Source organism: Macaca fascicularis, chromosome 6 (assembly GCF_037993035.2).
Source record: "Macaca fascicularis isolate 582-1 chromosome 6, T2T-MFA8v1.1".
Lineage (NCBI taxonomy): Eukaryota > Metazoa > Chordata > Mammalia > Primates > Cercopithecidae > Macaca > Macaca fascicularis.
In genome coordinates, this window is record NC_088380.1 from 146573929 (window position 1) to 146598120 (window position 24192).

General features: G+C 38.5%; 1 protein-coding gene across 2 annotated transcripts in view; it reads right to left on the reverse strand.

Moving 5' to 3' along the window:
* Positions 1–24192, reverse strand: part of NRG2 (neuregulin 2) — a 266404-nt gene that overhangs the window by 240903 nt on the left and 1309 nt on the right. The window lies entirely within an intron of this gene.

Sequence of the window (24192 nt, forward strand, 5' to 3'; positions counted from 1 at the left end):
TTGTTTTGAGACAGGGTCTCACTCTGTTGCCCAGGCTGGAGTGCAGTGGCAAGATCATAGTTCACTGCAACCTCAAATTCCTGGGCTCAGGAGATCCTCCTACCTCAGCCTCCCAAGTAGGTGGGATCTTAGGCATGGGGCCACCATGCCTGGCTAATTTTTTGTTTTTTTTTGGTGGAGATGGGGGTCTCACTGTGTTGCCCAGGCTGGTCTCAAATTCCTGACCTTAAGCCATCCTCCTGCCTCAGCCTCCCAAAGTGCCTGGAATACAGGTATGAGCCACTGAGCCCACCCTAATTTTGATTATTTTAAAATTAAGGCACCAAAACATTATTTATCTCAACTACTGATAGTAGAAATTTAAAAGTTACTGATGGTAGAAATTAGAGGGAGTTTTTGGCTCCCCATAATTTTCAGCTTCGCTCATGTCTCCGTAGTCCGGCCTGGATTGTAAAAGAGAGAGTGGGGAGGTAGAAAGGCAATTGGCGATTTAAAGATTTATGCAGAGACTTGGAGTCAAAACCTGAAGTAGGAAAGTTGGAGATTCCATTTTATCTTGCTGTATTGCATTCTGTGCCCTGGGCGCCCTCATGCCAGTGAAGGCGGTGCTTTCATTGAGCTCCTTCACTTGCCTTGGCAGCTGCACTCACTTTTATATGCAGGTTCTGGAATGCTGGGAGCTGTATGGCAGCCAACATCTCTCCTCTCCCTTCTCAAACATGACGTTCTCTGTAATTCAGTTACAGACACCTCTTTCCTTAGCCTCACCCAGGGAGCCTGATCAAGGAATCTAAGAACTAAGCCTCATTTGCCTTCTCTGGATATGCAAGAGAATTTGCATATATCTTGTGTCCATTTGCATTCTCCTCACATGGGGCATTTAGAATAAAAACAACATTCATGAATCAAAATGAAGCTAGTTCCATTCTTTCTCTGTCAAAGTATAGAGTAAGTAAAAGGATACTGCAGTGTGAGAAAAGAACCGAAATTATATTTGCCAGGGTTATGTGTAGTTTTAAAAGCAATCCAATTTGGTGGCATTTACCACCATGAAATTGGCGTTTAATATTTATAGGTTTAGCCTTGGAGAACATAATCACTCATGACTGAAACAGCCACCCCTTTCCTTACCATTCTTGTAGAAATTTGAGCCAAGAGCCCTTAAAAGCTGAAGCTGTCCTCTTTTCCTCCTCCAGGTTGCCACTTAAAGTGTGGAAAGCCTAAGGGTTCCTGATGACTGATTCCTCCATTTGAGACAAAGTGGCTGAGAAACAGATTTAAAAGTATGAAAAGAAGAAGGAGTATTGCTCCTCATGCCCCCTGAGCCCCTTTGGGAGCTGAAAGAACTAAGGAAAAGAAAAGAGTAGGCTGGTATGAACTCTGCACAGAATTTCCTCTAAAGAAACCAGCCAGTGGACAGTGGACTACCAGTCTCAAAAGGATATGACAAAAACTGATATTGTAAATAACAAGGGCAAGTTCATTATAGAGTTGTTTTTAAAAAATAGAACTGATAGGTAAGACTATGTCAGTATGTCTCCAGCCCTGTTCAAGCAAAATGGTACCTGACCAGAGGATATGAACATTGCAATCTGTGTGACAGGGAGATAGTACAGTGAAGAAGGATTACTCAGCCGGGTGCCGTGGCTAACGCCTGTAATCACAGCACTTTAGGAGGCCGAGGTGGGCGGATCACCTGAGGTCAGGAGTTCAAGACTAGCCTGGCCAACATAGTGAAACCCTGTCTCTATTAAAAATACAAAAATTAGCCGGGTGCGGTGGCGGGCGCCTGTAATCCCAGCTACTCAGGAGGCTGAGGCAGGAGAATGACTTGAGCCTGGGAGGCGGAGGTTGCAGTGAGCCTAGATGGCGCCACTGTACTCCAGCCTGGGTGACAGAGACTCCGTCTCAAAAGAAAAAGAAAAAAGAAGGATGACTCAATCCTTCACACCTTGAAAAAAGTCCTTTCAGTGCATTTAACCTCCTTATTTAAAAATACCTGGTTATTCGATAACTTACTTACTTTTTTTTTTTTCTGACACGGAGTCTCCCTCTGTTGCCCAGGCTGGCGTCCAGTGGTGCGATCTCTGCTCACTGCAAGCTCCGCCTCCAGGGTTCTCGCCATTCTCCTGCCTCAGCCTCCCGAGTAGCTGGGACTACAGGCGCCCACCACCACGCCCAGCTAATTTTTTTGCATTTTTAGTAGAGACGGGGTTTCACCGTGTTAGCCAAGATGGTCTCGATCTCCTGACCTCGTGATCCACCCGCCTCAGCCTCCCAAAGTGCTGGGATTACAGGCGTGAGCCACTGCGCCCAGCCTTAGACAACTTTCTTGTTACTGGGTAATTGGTAACCAAGAAAGCAGTGCACTGGACAGTGGATTTCCATTTTCAAATAAGCTTATACCTGCTACTGTGATTTAATGAAGTGGCATCCTGGTTTCTGATGAAAAGTTTTATAAATTTGATTAGTATAAACCAACGCCCAATTCAACTCTTGATTGAATTGACAAAAATCAAGCCCCTAAGCCTGTTACTGAGCCTTATCATCTCTTCCTTTAAAATGCTATATGCATCTAGAGAAATATTATGACAAGCATGCAGAGATATATGAACAGGTAGGCTGCTTAATCATTGTTGTAATAGTCAAAAAAGAAAGAAGTCTTGGAAGTTATCTAAATGTCCATTAGTAGGAGATGAGGTAAATATATTATGGGAAACTTATACCATGTAAAACTCTAACACTATTAAAAATAATAATATAGATTAGTATTTGATAATATAGAAAATAATTTCTAAGATACATTATTAAATAAATAATGTACATCAGAACAAATAGTATGATTCAACTTAGGTAAAACTAAATATATATTCATGTGTGTATGACATTTGTTTATGATCTACATTTTGTGGAACAATAGCAGTATCAATATTAGTAGTTGCCTATTTAGAGTGGGATTGAAAAAGTACTGGGGGAAAGGGAACTTGTACTTTATAAAGTACTTCTGTAACACTTTAAATGTTTACAATGGCCACGTGGTTCCTTTTATAATGAGTATTAACTTGTACTAACATATAGTAACTGACGTAATTAATACACTATTATTTATATGAATTTACTAGTTGATATGTATACATACACACACACACACACAAAGTGAGTGCAAGAGTAAGCACTAATTGGGCCAGGTGTGATGGCTCATTCCTGTAATCCCAGCGCTTTGGGAGGCTGAGATGGGAGAATTGCTTGAGGCCAGGAGTTCAAGACCAGCCTGGGCAACATAGCAAGACTCCATCTCTATTTAAAAAGAAAAGAGCACTAATGTATGTGAAAGAAAATATGCAGAAGACAGACTGTGAGATGAAGAGGGGGAATAAGTTCCAGTGACACTATCCAGCCCCTTGCTCAAGGCAAAACTAAGACAAATTACCCCTAAATTTTTCCACCACGTTAGTTAATAAGTTTCCATTGGTACTTAAGCTATTGTAAGTTAGATTTTCTGTCACATGCAACAAAAGAATCCTAAATGATTTGGGTCAGTTATTAAGGATTCCATGTGACAAGGTTAGAAATTAGGGCTTTATCCTATGAGATGCCACTTGTTTAAAAGTTAACAAAAAAGCAACGTTTTAAAGCAGATATAAGTTATAATAAAAGTTATTTGGTGAATATCGTACTTTTTATTATCAAGCGAGCAAATTACCACCAAGAGTAATTTGTTTGGACAGGATAGCATAACAAGAGTAGAAATAAGATTAAGTCCCAAACTTGATGGGCTCTGGAACTAGAATACTTGCCCTCCATGTCATTCTATTGTAACTAGATCTTAGTGCTTCTCAAATGTTCAGTCCTATCTTTTACTTAGCCCACATTTGATAGAGAAATTATTAGGCTTTGAGCAATTGAATTTATTTTGTATTTTTTATTTTTTTGAGACAGAGTTTCACTCTTGTTACCCAGGCTGGAGTGCAACGGCGCAATCTCAGTTCACTGTAACCTCTGCCTCCTGGGTTCAAGTGATTCTCCTGCCTCAGCCTCCCAAGTGGCTGGGATTATAGGTGCCCGCCACCACACCTGGCTAATTTTGTATTTTTAGTAGAGATACGGTTTCACCATGCTGGCCAGGCTAGTCTGAGACTCCTGACCTCAGATATTCCACCCATCTTGGCTTCCCAAAGTGTTGTGATTACAGGTGTGAGCCACTGTGCCTGGCCTGGGAGCAATTGAACATCTTAGAGTATGGTTTATCTTCATATTTTCAAGATAATATGGGTTTTCAATGAATATGGTAGTGATAATTTTTAACAGTCAATTTTAACAGTCAATTAAATGTAACAGTCAATTAAATGTAACAGAAAATATAATGCCATATGAATGGTGCATATATAGCCACTAGGTGTGAAACTCATATTTTCAATGTATAGTAACAATCGTGTGATAGCAATAATTACTGATTTGCGAAAAAAGTTTAAAAGGAAAAATTAAGAAAGTTGGATATTACTCATGGTTCTTTAATAGTTTTGTATGATTGAGGATGGGCGTCGTGGCTCACGCCTGTAATCCTAGCACTCTGAGAGGCTGAGGAGGATCACCTGAGGTCAAGAGTTCGAGACCAGCCTGGCCAACATGGTGAAATCCCATCTCTACTAAAAATACAAAATTAGCCAGGCATAGTGGTGCACGCCTATATTCACAGCTACTCAGGAGGCTGAGGCAGGAGAATCGCTTGAACCTGGGAGGCGGAGGTTGCAGTAAGCTGAGATCATGCCATTGCACTCCAGCCTGGGCAACAAGAGCGAAACTCAATCTCAAAAAAAAAAAAAAAAAAAAAATTGTATGATTGAATAAATCACTTCCCTTTTCTAACTCAATTTCCCTACTTAAAAAATGGGAAAATAGGCCGGGCATGGTGGCTTATGCCTGTAATCCCAGCACTTTGGGAGGCCGAGGTGGGTGGATCATGGGGTCAGGAGATCGAGACCATCCTGGACAACATGGTGAACCCTGTCTCTACTAAAAATACAAAAATGAGCCGAATGTGGTGGTACGCGCCTGTAGTCCCAGCTACTCAGGAGGCTGAGGGAGGAGAATCACTTGAACCTGGGAGGCGGAGGTTGCAGTAAGCCAAGATTGCGCCACTGCACTCCAGCCTGGGTGACACAGCGAGACTTGGTCTCAAAATAAAAAATAACAATAAAATAAAATAAAATAAAATAAAGGAAAATAATAATATTGCACTCATACTCCTGATACAAGGAGATTTAAACATGGCTTTGACCATCTTCATCTATATTTATCAGGCACTTGAAGAACATCAGGGAAAGCTATTCTAGGAATAGAATAATAATAATCAAAGGTAAAATTTATTGACTACCTACTATATTCTGGGTACTATTCTAAATGTTTTATGTATATTTAATCATGTATGCCTTACAACAACCCTATGAAATAAATCTAATTATCATCCCCATATTACTGAGGCTCAGAAAATTTGTGATTATTGCCCAAAAGCCAGAGCTAGCCATGATTTGAACCCAGGCATCTATAATGTCTCTGCACTTAGCTAATCGTATGGTAAATAATCTAGAGTAAAATAATAAACATGAAGAAAAAACTCTGAGGAGTCAAAAGAGATGTCAAAAGTTTTAAAATGTTTTTCATTTTGCCATAAGGGATTCTCTTGGGCTAAAGAACTATTGACTTTTTATTTTAGGCACAATTTTAACAAGTGTGTCAATGGTTTTCAAATCCATGGGAGATGATAAGGACAAATAAAAATGCTGATTTCGAAGAGAAAACTTAAGAAGGAAGGGACAGCAAATTGAAAACACTGACAAAAATACCAAAACACGGCCGGGCGCGGTGGCTCAAGCCTGTAATCCTAGCACTTTGGGAGGCCGAGACGGGCGGATCACGAGGTCAGGAGATCGAGACCATCCTGGCTAACACGGTGAAACCCCGTCTCTACTAAAAAAATACAAAAAACTAGCTGGGCGAGGTGGCAGGCGCCTGTAGTCCCAGCTACTCGGGAGGCTGAGGCAGGAGAATGGCGTGAACCTGGGAGGCGGAGCTTGCAGTGAGCTGAGATTCGGCCACTGCACTCCAGCCTGGGCGACACAGCGAGACTCCGTCTCAAAAAAAAAAAAAAAAAAAAAAAAATACCAAAACACACAGTAAGTATGGGCCTCTTTAAGATAATGCAAACACACTTACCTACTACAATAGCCAATGAGGATATCACTGTGGTACAGCATAAATAACTGCCACTCCCAATAACTACCCTGAAGTCATCTATTAGAAGTAAATGATGTATTTTAAAAGTCAACACTCTGTTTAAGAGAGGGTCAAGGTCCAGAGGGTCAGGTCCCTCTCCCAGAGAAAGATTCCAATTAAATAAACCTGAGGATCCTAGAAAGATCCTAGAAAGGATTCTAACCCAGCAAATGGGAAGTTCAGAACTCCCAAGGGAGATAAACATCTTCTCAGATAATTTTTTACTGTCTTGTTGGACAAGATCAATTAAGAGGACATGAGTTAAGAGGAACCCAGCCTCACACATTGTAGAAAAATAAGGACTGAAATAATCCTGGTCCTTTTTTTTTTTTAGAGATGGGGTCTTGCTATGTTGTCCAGGCTTGTCTCAAACTCCTGGGCTCAAGCCATCCCCTCAAAATGCTGGGATTGCAGGTATAAGCCACCGTGCCCAGTCAATACTGGTTCTTTAAGTTAGAGAAAACTTCTCTCTTCTGCTAGGAAGATAATATTGGCTGCCTTGAGAGGAAAAAGATGCTTCTTTGTTTTAATCCAACATAGATGTAAGAACAAAATCTGATAAAGGTATCGTAACTAAATAAAAGCTACTGAGAAATCTTACTTAAGAATAATGATGCAAAATAGTAACTAAAATACTAGCAAACAAAATTCAGTGACATCTTAAGAGAATTAAACACCAGACCATGTGAAATCATATCAGGAATGCAAGGATAGTTCAACATTAGGAAACTTATTGTGATAATCACATTAACAATCAAAAGAGAAAAAGTATATTACCATCTCTTTTGAGTGATTTATTGATTCATTCATCCCGACAATTATTTATTAAGGACCTACTATGTGCCAGGTGCTATACTAGATGCTTGGGATATGGCAGTGAGTCAAAATTGAAAAAGTCTCTGCCCTCAAAAGCTTACATTTTCATCAAGAGAGCTATACAACAAATGATTACACAAATAATAACATCTGGTAGTATAAGTGCTATGAAGAAAATAAAGCAGGCTAAAAGAGAATAATGGGAAGGATGCTATTTAATATAGGTAACTAGGGAAGGCCTCTCTGTTAAGATTATACTTGAGCAAGATCTAAAGGAGGTAAGAAGGTTAGCCAAGGGAATATCTGGGTAAAATCATTCCAAGTAGAGAGAAAAGCAAATGCAAAGACCCAGAAGTGGGAGAGTGCTTAGCATTCTCCTAAGGTCACTGAAATGGCTGGAGTAGAGTAAGCAAATTGGAGACCAGAAGAACACAAGATCAGAGAGGTGGAGGGCAGAGCAAACAAATCATGTATGACCTGGAGGCCACAGAAAGGACATTGGCTTTTATTCTGATTGAAACCTATTATCACTAGAAGGTTTTGAATAGAAGCATGACATGATCTGGGCTCTGTAATAAAAAGACTGTTCTGACTGCTAGGTTGAGAATAGACTCCAGGGGCAAAGGTAGAAGCAAGTGACAAGATAGGAGAATACTGCAGCAGTACATGTAAGAAATGATGGTGGCTGGCATCAGGATGGAGTAGTGAACGTGGTGAGAGGTGGTTACATTCTAAATATGTAATGAATTCTATTATACTATGAAGCTGCTGATATACATGAAAATATTTAATCTGTATCAATTCAGTTTCTCCAGAGAAAGATCCTCTTATCTCCTCTCTAGAGATAGCAACAGTCTGGCTGCTAGCTTTCTGAAGCTGGGTCAGGAAACATGCATAACATTCTGCTTAGAGTTCAGACATTTATGTTTTTATATCATATCCTTGTTTTCATACCCATTCCTTAGAGCCTGATATACCCAAGTCCAGATCCTTTCTACTTCAATTTCTCCAGAGAAGACACCTTCTGTCTCCTGTATGGGGAAAGAGAGGAAAGTGTCTATTTGGGGTGGGAGTAGGAGTAAGGATCTGGGTTCTATCTGATCCTTACATAGACCTTTAAATAATCCAGCCCCTTCCCTCCTTGCACATATACATCATCTGCTGTGGCTTTCTGAGGTTCCATAAGACAAATTAGTGTGCTTCTTGCTGGTGTTCTCTTCCTCTGCAGTACCTAGGTTTGAACTTCTCTGCCTTGCTAAGTCATTTTTCATTTCTCCATCCACTTTTAGCCTTCATATGTACTATGCCTTGGGGTTAAAGATATTTCCTAATGTCATTGAACATGGAGTTTGTGTTTTTATTTCTTGTCTTCCTCATACAAATACCTTTAAACATGTTAAAATATGCCTAATTATCACTCAAATTAGAAAACAGCATGCTGCAATTTTAATAAGATGCTACTTTCCACCAACAGATTAGCAAACATCATTTACAAGGTTATTGGCAAGCTTCAGTTGCTTGCTGGCTGTTGGCTGGAAAACTCAGTCGTCTGCCATGAAAACCTTTCCATAGGCAAGTTGCCTGAGTATCCCCAAGACTAGGAGGCTGACTTCCCTCAGAACGAGAGAAGAGAGAGCTCAAGACAAAAGTTGTAGTGTTTCTTAAAACAGCTTTTTAAAGATATAATTCATACACCATACAATTCATTTATTTTCAGTGTACAATCCAATGGCTTTAGTATATTTAGTTTTGCATCCACCACCACAATGTTAGAACATTTTCATTACTTCCAAAAGAAACCCCATACCCAGCCATCACCCCAAACTGTACCTCAACCCTAGAGCCCTAGGGAACTACCAATCTACTTTCTGTCTCTCTGTATTTGTCTATTCTGGACATCACATGTAAATGGAATCATACAATATCTGGTCTTTTGTGACTGACTTATTTTATATAGTATGTTTTTAAGGTCTAACCATTTTGTAGCATGTGTATTTCATTTATTTTTATTAGGTGCTCTCTTTTTTTCAGTCTTCTAGTGAAATTTGTTTTTATTTCTACTTATATATTCAGATTTTTTTTTTTTTTTTTGAGATGGAGTTTTGCTCTTGTCACCCACGCTAGAGTGCAGTGGCACAATCTCGGCTCACTGCAACCTTCGCCTCCTGGATTCAAGTGATTCTCCTGCCTCAGCCTCCCAGGTAGCTGGGATTACAGGTGCCCGCCACCACGCCTAGCTAATTTTTTGTATTTTTAGTAGAGATGGGGTTTTGCCATGTTGGGCAAGCTGGTCTCAAACTCATGACCTCAGGTAATCCACCCACCTTGGCCTCCCAAAGTGCTGGGATTACAGGTGTGAGCCACCATGCCCGGCCCAGATATTTCTTTCTCTCACTTTTCTAGATCCAAGAAAGTCCTGGACCCTCTTGGCTCAGGCTCTAGGTTAATACTCCCTAGCTTCAGAAACAGTTCCCTTTAGAACTAGCTGAGGTTCTAGGTTGGTCTGTGATTCCTGGGTCCTTGCAGTCTTTTACAACCTGATCTTGCAAGTGACATACCACTACTACTGCCATGTTCTGTTGGTGATAGAGGTGGGAGACAACTACACGAGGGTGCATAGGAATCGTTGGGGGCCATGATGGAAGCTGCTACTGTAATGAGGATGTGGTCATGTTGCAATCCATGTTAGAAGTAAAGGCTTAAGCTCTGGCTTTGACCCGTCTTATAGATCACCACTTACAGAATAACAAAAACAAACAAAAACTCACAAACACACACTGCATGATATAAAAGAAGAGTCCTCACTTAGAGGGAGCTTTGGCAGGAGTCAGTTTTGCTTCAGCAGCACCTGATGTCTCTTAATGAATATACAAGTGAATATCCACCTTTATAGGAAGGAGGAAATGGGGTTTAACAACCTGCCTGTAAAAGAGAACATTGAAAGAAACCAATGGCTGATAGCAACTTGACTAATTACAGAGTTAGTTGTATAAATAAAGTTGAAAAATACTCACCTGGCATAAATGTATTCACCTGGTGAATGATTACTTCCAAGAATAGCTATAGTACCATACAGGAGAAAGTAACTACAGCTTACTTATGGTTTGTTCATGGATATTCACTCAGTATTTTTGTCAGTCAACAAATATTAATAGTCCAGAAGGGACTTTTGGACTCAATTAATATTCTCCAGTGCCCCTTTGGGGTATGACACTATACTTTACAATACAATACAATACAATACAATACAATACAATAAAAAAACAGAAACATAATACAAAACAATACAATAAAAAAACAGAAACATAAAACCAACACACAGTCGCTTCCTTCAAAAATCTTTCATTCAAAATCAGGAAAAAATAGACAAATTACAAAACGGTATTTGTTTTTAAGGAAAATAAACACCAGTAGTGATAAAAGTTCATCTTAAAAATAAACATACTGCTATTTGTCTTGAATCTCTTTTTCCATCTCCATGTATTTTTATTGATGAAATTGTTTATATACAAAATGGCCTTTTCAAGTAAAAAACATACGTTAGGGTACAATGTAGCAGCACCATCTGTTTGGGCTTATTTTTCCTATTAATGTGTGTGGGTCAATTCAGCAGATAACAGTGATGAGTATTTGGGGTTTTGAAATTTCACTGACAGATTAATTTGTGTTGCATCATGTAACCATGTCAAAAGAGGGTAAGTTGAATCTCTTTGGAATATATGGTTAAAATATAGAGGAATGCAGGCCCAGGCACAGTGGTTCACGCCTGTAATTCTAGCACTCTGGGAGGTGAGGTAGGCAGATCACTTGAGGCCAGGAATTCAAGACCAGCCTGGCCAATATGGCGAAAATCCATCTCTACTAAAAATAAAAAATTTAGCTGGGCATGGCGGCACATGCCTGTAATCCCAGCTACTTGGGAGGCTGAAGCACGAGAATTGCATGAACCTGGGAGGGGGAGGCTGAAGTGAGCCATGATTGGGCCATTGCACTTCAGCCTAGCAGCCCTAGGAAACTACCAATCTACTTTCTGTCTCTCTCTCTATATATATCAAAATACGCAAAGATATCTTTACTAAACTTGGTTTAGTGGAAACATTCTAGATCATCAGATTGAAGGAAGCTTTATTTTTAAAAGTTTTGCAGATAGGTATATAAGCTCAAGACCAGATTAATTTGTGATAGTATAGAATAGTAAAGAATCTAATTTTACATATTTCCATTTTGTAGACTATTAATAAATTTTACAGTGTGTACAATTTGGCATCTATTTGCAAGATCAACTTAAAAGCAGCATTCAAACAATCCAGTTAGCAGCTTCCAACCCATCTCAGTTTTTACATCCCAGGCAGAAACTATCACACAAATAAATGGTTTTCACTCAAGGGAATTCCCAGGAACAGTAATGTCAAATCAAGCTGTAAGCTCTTAATGTATAAAGGAAGAGGAAATTTACTTTAAGTAAGGATGACTCTTTCTTCCACTATATAAAAAACAGACAATACCATTTTACCCCCACTAGATTAGCAAAAATTAAGAAGTATAATAATACCAAGCATTAAAGAGTACATAGAATTCTTATACACTATGAGAGAGAAAAAACTATTTGGCATTAATTATCTTACAAGGTTGAATATTTGCATACTCTACAATGCAGCAACCCTACTCCTAGGTGGAAACACTTGCATATGTTACCATGAGGCCTGTATACTATTTAGAGCAGCAGTGTTTAGAATAATAATTTTCAAAAGCCTGGAAACAATCCCTCCCCAAGTATGTATCAACAGAAGTATAAATTGCAGTATATTCACACAATAGAATGTTAAATAGTGTTGAAAATGAAAGAACTATCATTGTATAGAATAATGTGGATGAATCTTTGAAATGAATTCCAGGAAACTATACATTGGATGATAGCATTTTTATAAAGCTCAATAGCATGCAAATTAAACAACATGTTGTTTTAGCATTTTTGTGATGAAACTAAATTTTAAAAAGAAAACTGCAAAGGAATAATAAACATAAAATTTAGGATACTAGTTTTCCATGATGGCAGAGGGGAAGAGTACAGGAGAAACACAAAGAAGATACACATTACTAGGAAATGTCCTAATTCTTGGAGTGGGTAGAGGTTCATGAGTATTCATTATGTTATTAAGTGTTATATTTAATATGTGTGTTGCGTATATCTTTTGTATATATTAAAAAGTAAATTTTGGGCTGGGCATGGTGGCTCATGCCTGTAATCCCAGCACTTTGGGAGGCCGAGACAGGTGGATCACCTGAGGTCAGGAGTTCAAGACCAGCCTGGCCAACATGGTAAAACCCTGTCTCTACTAAAAATACAAAAAATTAGTGGGCATGATGGTGAGTTCCTGTAGTCCCAGCTACTCAGGAGGCTGAGGCAGGAGAATCACTTGAACCCAGGAGGCAGAGGTTGCAGTGAGTCGAGATCGCACCATTGCACTCCAGCCTGGGTGTTGTGGTGAGACTCAAAAAAAAAAAAAAAAAAAAAAAAAAAAAGCAAAATTTTAAGATATTGGTCAAATTCATCCTCACCTCCTCTAGGTGAAAAATAAGAAAGCTGATTTTTACTCCGCATGTAAAGAAATTAAGGGTGGCATGGCCCTATCCTCAAATAGGAATGAAATAGAGAGTATTTTTTTTTTAATTATACTTTAAGTTCTAGGGTACATGTGCACAACGTGCAGGCTTGTTACATATGTAGGAATAAAGTGTTTTGTTTGTTTGTTTGTTTGTTTTTTTTTTTTTTTGAGATGGAGTCTCGCTCTGTTGCCCAGGCTGGAGTGCAGTGGCCGGATCTCAGCTCACTGCAAGCTCCGCCTTCTGGGTTTACGCCATTCTCCTGCCTTAGCCTCCCAAGTAGCTGGGAATACAGAAGCCTGTCACCTCGACCGGCTAGTTTTTTGTATTTTTTAGTAGAGACGGGGTTTCACTGTGTTAGCCAGGAAGGTCTCAATCTCCTGACCTCGTGATCTGCCCATCTCGGCCTCCCAAAATAAAGAGTATTTTTAAGGGACTAATCATTCAGCTGGAGCCAAGAGAATGTAAGTGAAATTAAATCCACGTGAAGTAAATGGGATTTTTTTCCTCCCTAACATGCTAACAGAAAGTGCAGTAAACTGAAACTTTTACCTGCCAGTAAGGAAATAAATTGGGATGATGCAGAATGGAATCTCGGCATCACTAGGTGAAGTTAAGATTTCCAGAGATAAAAGGAGCAGGAGAGCTGGGGCACAGTGGCTCATACCTGTAATCCCAGCACTTTAGGGGGCCGAGGCGGGTGGATCACCTGAGGTCAGGAGTTCAAGACCAGCCTGGCCAACATGTGAAATCCTGTCTCTATAAAAAATACAAAAAATTGCCAGGCGTGGCAGTGGGCACTTGTAATCCCAGCTACTCGGGAGGCTGAGGCAGGAGAATTGCTTGAACCCGGGAGGCGGAGGTTGCAGTGAGCCGAAATTGAGCCACTGCACTCCAGCCTGGGCAACAAGAGCAAAACTCCGTCTCAAATTAAAAAATATAATAATACAAATTTTTTTAAAGAAGCAGGAAATTTTTTAGAAAAACTGGAGTCCAAATAGAATACCTAGGAGAAAATGAGGGAAAACACACAAAGGCTAAATGGATTAATTCATTTATTCAACAAATCTGTTTTTTAGCATAGACTCTGCGCCAGGGAGAGGGAAAGGGACTGGAGTCATCAAGATAATTAAGTCACAGTCCCTACACTCAAGGAACTCACACTGTAGTAATCAGGAGGCCCAAAACTGAGAAAAGGGAAGAATACTTGGAGGTTTTCAAGAACAATGCAGTTGGTGAGGAAGAGGACAGTTTTAATCTTAGGCCAGAGGATAGTAATATATGGGAGCCTAGACACCACAGTGTCTTAGTGCTTTATCCTCTGTGTGCCTGCAATACAAGAGGGGGCGAGGAGGGAGAGAGCACACTTGTGCTTGGCTTGGACCTGGAGAGAAGGACAGAAAAAAGCCATGCTGCAGGCAGTGGGAGTCCACATTTATTGAGTTCTTACTATATGTCAGATACTCTTCTAAATGCATCTTATGAATTAACTAATTTAATCCTCATAATATACCTATGTGCTAGTTACTATTATCATCCTCATTTGATAAGTGAGGAAATTGGGGCCCACAGAGGTTAAGTAATTTAATTTGCCCAAAGTTTCATAGGAATCTGAAAGCAGTTTTTTGAATCCAGGTGATTAGATTACACAGACCCATGTTCTTGACCACCACACTGAATAGAGGAGGGATGTTCTAAATAAAAATTAGGAAAAACAGAAGATTTTCAAAAGTTGTTCATCATACAAATTCATTAATGTGTGCTCTTATACAATCGAGGTATATTGTAACTATTAAATTTGCACACCCAAAACATTGTTACACCTTGTGAATATCACTGGGTGTGTCTCAAAAGTTTAGTACTGGATCCTATAGGAAGGTAAAATGTTGCAGAGGAACTAGTGGAGAACAGCTGTGTCTCTAGTCCTATGAGAAAATCTCAGGTTTTTTTTGATTCCTCATGAGATAGAGGCAGAAAGTTACCCAAGATAAGTCTTAGCAAAGCCTCCAATTTGTCATATAATAAACTGATACACTTTATAGCCAATCTTAATACATGTACATATTTATTCAGTTTCTTTTTTTGCCTTCTCAGCAATTTAATAACAGGCTTGTTGGCTAATTTGGTCCAGCATTGTGCTAATAAAGTAACATTGATGGGTTGGGTTTAATTCCCTTTTAGCTCTGGTGGTCATGTATTGCACCCCTAACCTTAGCAAACATGAGCTGTTGAGTGACCTCAGAGAAACTGTGTTTGGCTCAGAACAAGTTGATCAACGTTATACAAAATATAATGCTTTACATAAAGTGTGTCAGAACTTTCATCTTTGTATTCAGGGACAACGCATTAATTTTCACAGAGAACAACACACGTGATTTGTTTAATGTCTACAATAGATCTCTGAGACAATCAGGAATAGATACTTGGAAAGTTCAATATCCTATACTCATTCAAATTGACCCTACTACTTATATTACACAGGCATATTAGTCTTTGACAAACCTCATGATCCTGTACATACTCAATTCATCTTGCTTTTAGATAGCCAGAAATAGCTAAATTAAAAATAAAAATGGGCTGGGATCAGTGGCTTATGCCTGTAATCCCAGCACTTTGGGAGGCCGAGGCGGGTGGATCACCTGAAGTCGGGAGTTTGAGATCAGCCTGACCAACATGGAGAAACCCTATTTCTACTAAAAATACAAAAATTAGTCAGGCATGGTGGCACATACCTGTAATCTCAGCTACTTGGGAGGCTGAGGCAGGAGAATCACTTGAACCTGGGAGGTAGAGGTTGCGGTTACCTGAGATCACACCATTGCACTCTAGCCTGGGCAATAAGAGCAAAACTCCATCTCAAAAATACATACATACATAAGTAAATAAATAAAAATAAAAATAGGCCGGCTGCAGTGGCTCACACCTGTAATCCCAGCACTTTGGGAAGCTGAGGCAGGTGATCATGAGGTCAGGAGATCAAGACCATCCTGGCCAACATGGTGAAACCCCATCTCTACTAAAAATACAAAAATTAGCCAGGCGTGGTGGTGTGCACCTGTAGTCCCAGCTACTCAGGAGGCTGAGTTCAAGTGAGGACAATCACTTGAACCCTGCAGGCAGAGGTTGCAGTGAGCCGAGATTGTGCCACTATACTCCAGCCTGGGCAACAGAGCGAGACTCCGTCTCAAAATAAACAAACAAAAACACAAACAAACAAACAAATAAATAAATAAAAATAATATAATCTATCTTTCGTTTTTAAAATTTATTTGTTTAGAGACAGGGTCCTGCTCTGTCACCCGGGCTGGAATGCAGTGGTACTATCACAGTTAACCCTAACCTTGAACTCCTGGGCTCAAGCAATCCTCCCACCTAGCCTCCCAAGTAGCTAGGACAACAGGCGTGCACTACCACATCCAGCTATTTAAAAAAACAAAACAAAACAAAACAAAAACTTCTTTTGCTGGCCGTGGTGGTTCACACCTGTAATCCCAGCACTTTGGGAGGCCAAGGCAGGAGGATCACGAGGTCAGGAGATCGAGACAATCCTGGCTAACATAGTGAAACCCCGTCTCTACTGAAAATACAAAAAATTAGCCAGGCGTTGTGGTGGGCACCTGTAGTCCCAGCTACTCGGGAGGCTGAGGCAGGAGAATGGCGTGAACCCAGGAGGTGGATCTTGCAGTGAGTGGAGATTGTGCCACTGCACTCTAACTTGGGTGACAGAGCAAGACTCCATCTCAAAACAAACAAACAAACAAACAAAACAAAAAACTTTTTTTAGGGGATAACATCTCACCAGGTTGCTCAAGTTGGTCTCAAATTCCTGGGCTCCAAATATCCTCCCACCACGGCCTCCCAAAGTGTTGGGATTATAGGCGTGAGCCACCATGTCCAACTTACCTCAGTTTCTGATTGCTTATGGAAGAACCCTTACCTAAGGGCAAACCAATGAAAATAAAATCAATTCCAACTCAAAAACACAGATTTAATATGCCTAAAACAAAGTGATCTGAAATAGTGTGACTCATTAAGTGAGAGAAACCTACAGGGTTTCACTTAACAGGTGCTTCTGCTCAGCAAACTAGATCTACATTTTTAAAATTTTATATTTTAATTGACACATAATTACATATATTTATGGATATATAGTGATGTTTCTATACATACAAAGTATAATGATCAGATTAGGGTAATTAACATATTTGTCATTTCAAACAATTGTCTTTCTGTTGGCAACATTCAATATCCTCCTTCTAGCTATTTGAAACTAAGTGTTACTGTTAACTATAGTCACCCTACAGTGCTGTAGGACACTAGAACTTATTCCTCCTATCTAGCTGTAATTTTGCATCCTTTAACAAATCTTTCCCTATTCTCCCTTCCCCCTACCCTTCCCAGCCTCTAGTATCCTCTGTTCTACTTTTTACTTCTGTGAGATGAACTTTTTTTAGCTTCTACATATGAGTGAGAACATGCAGTGTCTAACTTTCTGTTCCTGGCTTATTTCACTTAACATAATGTCCTCTATTTCCATCCATGTTGCTGCAAATGACAGGATATCATTCTTTTTTATGGCTGAATAGTATTTCATTATGTGTATAAACACTACATTTTCTTTATTCATTCACCTGTTGTTGGACTTATGGGTTGATTCCATATTTTGGCTATTGTGAATAGTGCTGCAATAAATATGGGGGTGCAGCTGTCTCTTCGATATACTTTCTTTTGGATAAATGCCCAGTAGTGGGATTGCTGGATCATATGGTAGTTCTATTTCTAGTTTTTTGAGAAACCTCCATACTGTTCTCCATGGTAGCTCTACTAGTTTACATTCCTGCCAGGATAGAAGAGTTCCCTTTTCTCTGCATCCTCATCAGCATTTGTCATCTTTTTTGTCTCTTCATCCTAACTGGGGTGAAATGATACCTCATTGTGGTTTTGATTTGCATTTCCCTGATGCTTAGTGATGTTGAGCATTTTTTCATATATTCCTTGGCCATTTATATGTCTTCTTTTGAGAAATGTCTGTTCAGATAATTTGCCCATTTTTAAACTGGATTGTTTGTTTGCTGTTGAGATGTTTGAGTTCCTTGTACATCCTGGTAGATCCAAATTTCTGATGTGATCTGACATCTGACAAAGCCACAACAGTAAAGCAAGTGCCTTATAATTATCCAAAGATATTCAGAGGAAAGGAAAAAGATGATGAAAGCTAACGTTAGCATGAAAACTTATCAGACCAAGAATGAGGATAAGTAAATCTCCAACTTCAACTGGAAACAGAAATGGCTGAAATTAGAGCAGGAACAAATAAAATTTTAAAAAATATTGAAAGATACCAATTTGTAAATAAAATGTAAAATGCTGATGTCTGGTATTTCAAAGTAGATGTAAAAATCATGCTCTTGGAAAGGGCTGATACTCAAAACTTCTTCAAAGAAAGTTAAATATAAATACTACAGGCATGCGGTGGGGGAAAGGGGAGGAGAAGGAAATGGCAGAGTTAGTTTGGATTGTGCAAGTTGTGGAGGAAGACTGTCTGGGTTCTAGCTCTGCTATTTAGTAACTGTGATTTGAGCAGGTGTCTTAATCTCTGCATCTCAGTGTTCTCATTTATAAAATGGGAATAATAGAATTTACTCATAAGGTTGTTGTTAGCATTTTATTAGCTAATATATAAAGAGTGCTTATGCAGTGTCAGTATATAATAAGAGCACTATATAGCATTATACTTCTAAAAACAATATATCTAAAGATTAACAATGATAACATTTAATCAGAAAATCAAGAAGAAATCTGACACAGATCTACAATCCCTTATCCAAAATCCTTGGGAACACATGTGTTTCTGGATTGAATTTTCTTATATTTTAGGGCACAATACATTGTATTATCTGTATTTTACTTAATGTGTAGCAACCCTTCATCAAACACACTAACGTTTCTACAATGAAATGTATCAGTAGTCACACTAAATGGAATACTTTTTTTTTTTTGAGACAGTCTTGCTCTGTCACCCAGACTGGAGTGCAATGGCATGATCCCGGCTTGCTGCAACCTCCGCCTCCCAGATTCAAGTGATTCTCGTGCCTCAGCCTACCAAGTAGCTGGGACCACCACACCCAGCTAATTTTTGTATTTTTAGGAGAGATGGGGTTTCACCATGTTGGCCAGGCTGGTCTCAAACTCCTGGCCTCAAGAGATCCTCCTGCCTTGGCCTCCCAAAGTGCTGGGATTACAGGCATGAGCCACCGCACCTACCCCATAAAGGATAATTTTAAATAGATTCATGTCAGTTCAGATTTTGCCACTAAATGAATTAAGAAATTTTTTTGTATTTTGGAATTACAGATAAGGGATTGTGAAGCTGTATCTGTAGCGCCATAAATCTTATTTATTAAATAATAGAATAATCATTAAGGGAAATATACAGCAATAATGATATTAAATGAAAAACTTTTCTGAAAACCTAATGAATACTCAGAAAACCTAGTAAGTTTCTTTTTCACTTAAGAAAAAACAAAAAAATGTATATATAGTTGTCATACAGGATGTTACTTGGCTTACACTTGTATGACTTTTTGTGACATAAATTGTCCACAATGTCTCCCTGGAACATCTCCCTGTATGTTCCCATGACTGACTATTTCAGATCTCTGTTCAAATGTTACTTCTTCAGAGAGGCTTCCTTGATCACTCTATTTAAAATACTCGGTGAGCAGCATGTATAGACACTTTCACATACAATCACACAGAAACTCTCTTTCCCCTTTCCTATTTTCTTCTTAGCACGTATTACTATCTAACATTGTATTATACATTTGTTTATTATCTGTTGTACATAGACTAGAAACTCTATGACAGCAGAAATTTCATTTTGTTCAAGCATCTAGAACAATATGTGGTAAATAGCCATTTGATAAATATTTTCAAAACATGACCCAAGAAAATAAGGCTGACTGAAAAACAACAAAGGATTCCAAGAACTAGTCCTAACATAGCAGGCCATACCTACTTTCCAGAAGTTCAAGGCCAGAAAAAAAAAGAGCCATCTAAATACCAGATGTAACATGTTTATGTAAGATGTCTATTTTTATAGTAATATAAAAAAACTCATCATATACATACTTATTAAGTAAATATTTCCTATCTAGGAAATATAAGCTAATCATTACATTTACTTTATCTTAAATTTTATTTTTTATTGATACAAAATACTTGTACATAGTTTGGGGCTACACTTAATAATACATTCATATAATTTGTAAAGATCAAATCAGTATAATTGGGATATCTATCATCTTAAATTTTTGTCTTATTTGAATTATTCTCTTTTAGCTATTTTGAAACATACAATAGATTGTTATAAACTATAGCCACCCTACTGATTTATCACTATCAAACTGTATATTTACATTAATCAACCTCTCTTCATCCCTCTTCTCCTCTCCCCTTCTCAACCTCTGGTAACCACCAATCTACTCCCTGTCTTCATGAGGTAGGTGCTGGGATTACATGCATGAGCCACTGCACCCAGCCAGGATTTCATTTTTTTTATGGCTGAATAATATTCCATTGCATATGAATCAATTTTCTTTAACCATTCATCCACTGATGGGCACTTAGGTTGATTCCATATTTTGACTATTTCAATAGGACTTCATTAAACATGGGAGTACAGCTATCTCTTTGATATGTTGATTTCCTTTCTTTTGAATATATACCCGCTAATGTAATTGCTGGATCATATGGTAGTTCTACTTTGTTTTCAGAGGCACTTCCATACAGTTTTCCATAGTGGCTGTACTAATTTACATTCCCACCGACAGTGTATGAGGGTTCCCCATTCTCCACATCCTTCCACCAGTATTCATTATTTCCTTTTTGATAAAAGCCATTTTAACTTGGATGAGATGATATCTCACTGTGGTTACATTTACATTTAATAATTAATTTTGAGTATTTTGTTTGAGTATTTAAGTAGACAAAAAAAGTATGCTCAAAAGATAAAAATGATTACTATAACACAAAATATTAAAGAAATAACTGACTTTACATTTTTCACTTGGAGTATTGTCTTGATTTCTTCCCCTGACACATTTTAATCACCACAGAAAGAAATCCCACTGACCTTCTTCATCTAATTGCAAAGTGCTACTGCATTAGGTTATAAAAATGGCCTGGATTAGCCTCAGAAGGCACTGGTGTCTGGTTGTATATATGTACAGCAACATGTTGCATTTAAAAGTAAGCAAGCAAAGGAGTTTTAGAGCTACCATAAAATATGCAACAAATTTCAATAGTGCTATCCAGTTCAGATACATCCACTCTTTGGAAAAACTCAGCTTTCTTCTCCATCTCTAAGTTCATCCACATGTTAGTTCTGACATCTGAATTACATTTAAAAACAAGGAAAGAAAATAAAGGTGCAAATAAGAATTTAGGTCACACTCTGCAAAAGTATCAATAATAACTACCATTTTCAAATTGTCATACTTGTAGCCTACAAATTTACATTTTGCTGATTATGGTAAATGTAAGACAACAGTATCATTTCAACATCTGTTACTTTTATTTTGGTATTTTATTCTTGCCATTACTCTTAAATGATAAAGAAAAATATGCTTCAACAGTACTTAATGACTTTCAAACTGTTATCCCAGATTCTATAAGGATTTTCTGTGAGAATTACTTGAAAAAAATAATGGAAATTGAGATTGTATACAGTTTCTATAGGAAGAGGACCCCTTGGAATAAAACAAATTAGCACACACATCTGGCTCAGGTGCTGTTAACCAATGATTCCAGAATGGGAGGAGATGGGTCAAAAAGATGAAGCCAGACAACTGATACTAAAAAAGATCAGAGACTCATAGTTACATAAAATTTGACAAATGAGATCAAGTTTAAATAATTACTGGTCCCTTTGCTCTCAAGTTATTGTTTAGTGAGTTTCATCTGGATAAACACATTTTGGTGGTGGTATAGTTAGGAGGATGAGAAATGATGTTCCCCAGCTTTATCCCCTCAACAGAGAAGGTTCTGCTTACCTGATTATGAAAACCAATTCAATATCATGTTAGCATTTAAGGAGTAAACTAAAGAATTCACTTTAACTACTCCAACATCAACAAAGAAAAAGCTGTCCTTGCTTAAAGCAAAAATTCAAGATTGCTACTATAGTCTGTTTCAGTGCACATATCAACTCTACAAGTCTCACACTTCTGACCCTTGTCTTCAAGTCCCTAAACTGGAATAAAACCAGATAAATGCCTGACGAACCACTTCGCACCCTAAACACGTGCAAACTTTGTTCAACAGAACATTTTACTGCCAAAATGGAGTTGGCAGAAGTTTGGAGCAAAGGCCCCCAGGCTGCATGATTTGTTGGCACCAGAGAGCTTAAAAATCTTAACATAATACTGCAGAGTTTGAGTACTACCAATTTGCTTGAGACTCCTCCTCCAAGTTTGACTTGAGAACGATGGAAGCTGCCATCAAGAAAGACTATTAACACTTCATCCTCTATCCAGAAATACTTTTATTTCTCACTCCTGATTGTCATACCTCTATATTCTTTGGTGGTTGTACTTACATGGTAAATCAAACGGAGACTATTTTGAAATGCATATAAATTCAATTGTATTGGGTTGCTTGGATAAAGGGACACAGTGAGAACTACTATAAATACACAAAATTAATTATGACAAAGTTCTACTTAGCAAACACTTGATCCAAATAACCCCCGTATATCACAATTTCTTAACCTAAAAATGTGGGAGAAATTAAGATATAGAATTACCTGTAAATTGCTACCGTTTTACATTTGGTTCAGCTTGTCTTCTCCCTTCTGTAAGCCTGAATGATGGCAGTTTATCTTGGATGTGAACAATTTAGGAAAGCCAGGAAAGAAGCCAAGTAGAGTTCTCTTCAACAAGGGTCAACAATAAAGTCTTACTTGGAATTTTCATAAGCTTGATGCTGTTAATTAGGAAAAACTGCATCTGAATTTTAAAATTACAGTTGAGTACAGGCAACTATACAGTAACTTCAAACCTGTAAATGCTTGATAAATATGCAGTACTGAGAAGGGATGGTTTGCTTTGGAAGATTATCTTGTCCTATGTTTCAATAAAAGACAAGGTTTAAAGAGATGCTACTTGCTCCTCAAACACCTAAAAAACTTTTTTCTTGAAACTTTCTAACGTTTTCCCTCCGTAGCTCTATGTATTTTATTAATGTCTCTGATAGCCTTTCTGTTTTTCCTCTAGAACCTCCAAGTTTTCTAATTCTCAGCTATGATTTTATATCATAAAATCACCAGCTTTTAATCTCCACAATACAGTTGGAAACATTTAGGACAGAATATCCTGTAGGATATTAAGTTGCAGAAGACTGTACTTCCAAGGATATTTATATAGTAGTGCTGCCACCTAAAGATGAGGTGAATATAAAGAAGCAATTCAAAGGAAATGACCCATCACCCTTAAGCCAGTCTCATTTTCTCACCTCCAGCTAGGAATTAATAAGCATGATGTTGTTGTTGTCGTCGTTAACAGGGAAGTTGAATTGTTTCGCAATAACTTATTTCTGAGCTCTAATTCTCTGTGGCAGAAAATTTCACACTCAAACCTTTTCTAGTCCTCTGCGATTCTTCTCAGCCATCAGGCACTGCCTACAATACTAAAAGGGGGCAGCAAAAGATACTTGGAAGAAAACAATGGAGAGATTTCTGGTTTACTGAATAAAGCAGGCAATAATATACCTTAGAGTTTTCCCTCTATCAGTGATAGACTCCTCACAACGCTGAACAACTGACTTACATTTTGATGACTCAGTTTTCATCTGTAAAATGGGATTAATTATACCTTAGTCCTACTTGCCTCGCAGGCTCAACTAGATAGGCTTTTAGAAAAGGTCCTCTAACAAGTGAGTTTAAAAGTCTACCATTGCCTAATAAAGGGTGTATCTGCAAAGTAACTTCAAAACAAAACACAGTTAAATAGGTTGAGGCAATGATTAAGTTTTCCTAAATCACAGTTGGACTTCTCGGAGGTCTATTTAAATACTGATAAAGATGATAAAGGCAGTTTTTATTTTGCTGCAGTTATTAGCTGATCCACGTTCCATCTACGTACTCACTGTTGCAGGATGGAAACGTGACAGCATAGAAAGCGAGGGAAAGCGTTACCGTGCACCAAAAATCTTGTCTAACTTGATACGATTTCAAGAAGACTGTCTTAAAGGACATTTTATAATTTCACATTTAGCCCTTGCATAGAAACTTATGAAAATTAACTTTTACCCTTTCCCCCTCGGCCCAAGGAAGTCGCATTCCCTCCAAGGGGCCCGGCTTCAATATATTACACTGCGTGGGAGGCTGGGCATCAACCCCACGCCTCCTGTCAAGGATTCCCGGGGCCAGTGCCTGAAAAGTGGTCTAGCCCCTCTTCTCTATGTTAATTCTCTCCTTACAACCCCTCTCGGCGGGTGTCT